Source organism: Bubalus bubalis, chromosome X (genome assembly GCF_019923935.1).
Source record: "Bubalus bubalis isolate 160015118507 breed Murrah chromosome X, NDDB_SH_1, whole genome shotgun sequence".
NCBI classification, from domain to species: Eukaryota; Metazoa; Chordata; class Mammalia; order Artiodactyla; family Bovidae; genus Bubalus; species Bubalus bubalis.
Genome location: NC_059181.1, coordinates 88,685,972 through 88,691,415, shown reverse-complemented (window position 1 = coordinate 88,691,415; position 5,444 = coordinate 88,685,972). Strand labels below are relative to the sequence as shown.

At 41.0% G+C, this 5,444-nt stretch overlaps 1 long non-coding RNA gene across 1 annotated transcript; it reads left to right on the top strand.

Annotated features, from left to right (window-relative positions):
• Positions 1-665: 665 nt before the first annotated feature.
• LOC123331861 lies at positions 666-4,444 on the top strand. Its single transcript, XR_006548658.2, has 3 exons — positions 666-995; positions 3,157-3,246; positions 3,840-4,444. It is a non-coding gene; the product is annotated as an uncharacterized LOC123331861 (long non-coding RNA).
• The last annotated feature ends 1,000 nt before the right edge of the window (positions 4,445-5,444 follow it).

Sequence of the window (5,444 nt, the reverse complement as noted above, 5' to 3'; positions counted from 1 at the left end):
TGGTCTCTAGAACTATGAGAGCTTGTCTCTGAAGTTTCTGACATTTTAAGCCATGAAGCTCATAATAATTTGTTATGGTGACCCAGTCGTGTCCGACTCTTGGCAATCCATAGACTGTATCCTCTGTCAGTAGGATTTTCCAGGCAAGAATACTAGAGTGGATAACAATTCCCTTCTTCCAGGGGATTTTCCTGATGCAAGGATTGAAACCGAGTCTCCTGCATTGTAGGCAGATTCTTTACCAGTTGAGCCATCAGGGAAGCCCCAAAGTGGCCCTAGGAGACTGTTATGAATGAACCATCAGCCTATATCCTATTTTTTATGCCTGTGGGGGTAGTATTGCCAATAAAGACATATAAGAAGGAAGAAATATGGCTAAAACTTACTAATGTGCTAAGTACTTTTTATGTATCATCTCCATCAGTCCTTGTAGCACCCTATGAGGTAGATACTGTTGCTCTGCTCATCCCCATTTTATAGAGGAAACGCTGAGTGACAGGGACGTAAAGACTTGGCCCAGCACTGCACAATTAGGGAGCAGGACAGCATCATACATCAAACTCCCACTGGCTATCTATTTTACATATGGATAATGTATATGTTTCAATGCTATTCTCTCTCTAAAAGGATTAGTTCTTTGAAAGATTACCAGTTAATATGAAAAAGCCATCTCATCTCAGAAGTTTGTCTCATGGTATAACAGAGATACTTGCTTCCTTCATAAAGATTTGTATATTGTCATAGAAAAAAAAAATGAGAAATGACTTTTCACAGTGCCTTCTTTAGGACAAAGGCCCAGACAGCCCCTACTTCTTTCCCCAACACTTAAAGGGCCCTGAAGTCTGACCATGTGCTGTACCCTTTGGGCAGGTTTCCTCATTCATCCACTAAGACAGCTTTGTGACAAAGGCACCATGAGTCCCAAGATGTCCCAAGATGAGTCCCAGTCACAGATGCCCAAGATCATGGTGACAGAGCCTGGGTCACCTCTGCAGGTAAGTGTCAGGATGGGTTGAGGTTCCATCCCTCACCCTCCCTGAGGACACAGAGCAGCCTCCCTTTCAGAAGATGGGCTTTCAGGGCTGGAGAAATGGTCACACACCCCTGCTGTTGTCCCACAGTACTCACTCACCTACCCCATTGGGAGAGGAAGAGGACAGAGAAGATGAAATCCTGCCCCTTCTGCCAGCTGACCTCTGTGTCCAGGCCACATGCATTGGCTCATCCCTGAAGAGAGGGGTGGGGCTCGGGCAGAAGCTCAGGTATTGCCCTTGAGAAAGGTGATCTGGAGGGAGGGCAAGTGATATGTGCAGAAGTATTTTAAGGAATTGTATTTTATATTTCATGTCCTTTAATCCTAGCAGCTATTCAAGTTACCCATTATTATGACCATTATTCAGAACAGAGTACTAACTTTGCGTGCATATGTGCTAAGTTGCTTCAGTCATGTCTGTTCTTTGCGACCCTATGAACTGTAGCCCGCCAGGCTCCTCTGTCCATGGGATTCTCCACGCAAGAATAGTAGAGTGGGTTGCCATTTCTCTCCTCCAGGGGAATCTTTCCAAGACAGGGATGGAACCCACGTCTCCCTCATCTCCTGCATTGCAGGTGGATGCTTTATCGCTGAGCCACCAGATAAGCAAAAACAAGAATACTGGAGTGGGCTGCTATGCCTTCCTCCAGGACTGACTTTAGGGGATTTCAGTTAATCAGGAACACAGCTTTGTTTTCCTCCTGATCAGTAGCTAACTCTGGAAATTCAGGAGTATTTTTTCCATTTTGCCTTGAAGCCCATAGAGAAGTATAAATGGTTTTGTTAGCCTTTACTTACATAGTTATGGACATTTGGACAGCTTCCTATATTTCCATTTTTCTTTCCTATTTCATGCAATGCTGCAGCAAATATCCTCTTACCAGCTTACTTTTGTACATGTGTAAAAATTTCCTTGCCATCTTCCCTGGGATGTGATTTCAATAGTTTAAATTCTCTCACAAGGTGTCAGAGCATTCTCATTTCTTACCCACCTCTAAACTTTTGTTCATAATATTTACATTTATTTCTGACTGTGTTCTGTTTTCTTGACTTATGCTGAAGTTGAGCCTCCCCAACCCGTCCTCCCCCATACACACAAGCCAGTTTTCAAATGTTTGTGAATTATATTTGTCAGATGATAGATAATGAAACGATATTTAGATGCTTTCACTAGCATTCCTTAAATTATTAGTGAGTTAGAACATATTTTTATGATTATTGGCCATTTTAATTTCTTCATCTGTGAACTGTTTACACATTTTGTCCACTTTGATATTTTGTCGTAGGAGCTCTACATGCATTCACTGATCCATGGACTTGTGATTTCAATGCATTTTTATTGGGTGAATATTATTTGCCAGACACTCCAGTGAAAATCCATGTCCTAGAAGATCTCTCTTCTGAGATCTAGATGCTTATATTTATTGAGAGTGTCCACCTGGAGAAAGAAAAGTATTAGTACCCATCCATACATGCATGATTGTCAAGGAAAACATACTCAATTCAAAACACTTATCTCTAAGCCCCGAATCACCACAAGGTAAAAAGGATGCGGTGTTTTACATGAGGAGAGCACTGCCTCAGGATTAGCATTTCTGTGATCTCTACAGTTATGGTAGGATATTTTATATATATATATATATATATATATATATATATACATGCACACATATAATTCTTAGATATTATATAATATATCTGAGTGTGCCTTTTCTAATTTATAAAATGGAAACAATTGTTCTGAGGAGCAAAAGAACAAAATATGTCGAGTGTCATAACAGTATATTGTACATAGGACACTCAATAGATGTTAGTTCCCTTCCTATCCCATACCCATCCTTCCTTTATAGGAGCATCCATTGACATAATCCAAATAGCATTACTCTATGATGGCAATTGGAAATATTAAGCAGAAGAGAAACGTATAAGTTTCCATTATGTATTAACTTCTGTGTTCTATCTCTTCACTGGCGTAACTTGCCAATTAGTTTAGGAAGAAGGAAACAACCACTGGACCAGCTCCATATGGTTTGAGAAAGAAACCACCAAAACCATCACCCCACGTCACTTTATTGTGTATACTTTCCCTTTGCACTTTTTATCTTCTGTGTTAATTTCTCCAGAATAATATATGCAACATTATCCAGAAAGAGGAGGTTTGCAAAGGAACACTGCAATAGGATACTGGCACCAGGTACATCATCCACCTTGGGGTAAGTCATTTCCCCTGTGTTGTTTTTCAGATAAAATCTGTGAGATAGATATAGAGGTAAATGAGATCCCATTTAGGAAAGAGCCTTTCCTTTTGAGACCTTAGTTGGGAAGGAAGAAGCGGTGATTTCCAAATAATTGCTTTCCAAACTTCAGCTCTTATCACACTCTGTATCAGATGAACTCAATAAGTCCTCATCCTGTTTCATAATTGAATGACCACTTATGCATGGTCATAGGATGATTGGAACTTAAAACTTGTGAAAAGCAGGATCCTTGACCTCAGGAAAAGACAAAGAACTCAGCTTTCCTGAATGTGTACTATTTTTAATCTCATGTATTTTGCACAACCTTGCGGGCAGGTAGAGAATATGATTTCTACACCATTTTGTAGCTGGTGAAGTGATGATGTACAGAGATTAGGTAACCTGGCTGGGGGTCATCCTACTACTAAGAAAAGCAGAGACTAGTACCTTACATGTCCACACACAGACTGCATGAGGCTCAGCCACACATCAGGCCAAAATCAAGTAAATTTTGCTTTCCTGCTGACCTGTGTCACCTCTGTAATCTGTATCTTCATTTCTGATTCCAGGATGCCAGGTATCCCTATATTTTTGCAAGTCAATAAACCTGATTCGATCTCAATTTCCTATTTTGTAAAACCTGGGAGTGTGAAAAGAACACAAGCAAAATTTTGGAGGTGATGAATACATTTAGGACTTTGGTTTGGTGATTATTATGAGTTTATGCATAGGTCCAAATTCAAGAATATATATATGTTAAACATGTGCAATTTTTTGGCATATCAATTATACCTTGGTAAAGCTAAAACAAACAAGGGACTATGTTTAAACTATTATAGGTATTTTTGAAAGCAGAGTCCCCAGACAACCTATATGCCATAAGGAACATGCACTCTCTAATAGAGGGCCAATTCTCCTGTTGAGGATTAATAATTGAAGAAGCAGTCCCCAAATACATACAGACAGGAAGTGCACAGACTCTTTAATGGACACTGACTGACTGAGGGCCCCACCAGCAGTATCAGAACATGTAGGTTTCCCATCATGCTCACCCACTGGACATACTCCATAGTTTGTTGTTATACTTTCCAATGTGATGAATGGAAAATCTATTGCCATCATTTTTAACTGCATATCAAGGTTATTGAAAATAAATCTTTCCTCCTATACAAGACTCTGTCAGTCATAACTGTCATTTTTTTTAACTGCAAATGGGTCTTGTTACTTAGGAAGCCTAACAATGAGTTACAGTCACATAAGCCTGCAGATTCTCCTAATGCTACTGCCTGCTTGTAAGCTCTATATCTGTGTGCATGTGCATGTGTGTGTGTGTGCGTGTGTGTACTCTGGGGGCTCCCAATGACAGTATGTATCCTTGGAAAGAGATTGAGAATATCTCTGTGATATATGTTGAGTTCAGGATTAGAGAGGAGCTGGATCTGCTCATTCCCAAGACTTTCTAAATGGCACACAGCTAGACCACAACGTGCTTCTGAGCAGACAGTAGTCCCTTTCCCCAGATGGAAGGCAAGCCTGTCTGCACTCACCTGCTCAGGTCAGGGATAGACCACTCCAGGACGTGAAGTGTGACAGTCTGACTAAATCTGCTGCTGAGCTCTGAAACTGAGGGCTCCCATCTTGCAGCCTCCACTCTAGTATTCTTGCCTGGAGAATCCTGTGGACAGAGGAGCCTGGTGGGCTGCCGTCTATGGGGTCTCACAGAGTCGGACACAACTGAAGTGACTTAGCAGCAGCAGCAGCAGCAGCAGCAGCATCTTGCACCTCAGTTGCAGAGTCCTGAAGAGCTATATCCTCTCAACCACCCACCACACAGGTTCAGTCATCTTCCTGAGGAGTTCCACACTCATGGATAAAGATCCTTAAATTCTTATCACATCTTTGACACACTGTACATCCATCTATTCTTCCATTCATATATTTTACGGGCATTAGGAAGAAACTCTATATCACTCTTTGGGTAAGTCTTAGGTGTCTCCAGAATGGAAACAAGGCAGTAAGGCATGGGAAGCCTGGTGTGGTACCTTGAGATGTTACATCTAAGAAGAGATGGATCATTCTTATTAAGATCTCAACCTGCTCAAGTGTTCTATAAATGGTGATTTTTACAACATCATTTACTGCTGTGAGCCTCTGTCCACATCTCTAGTTACTGT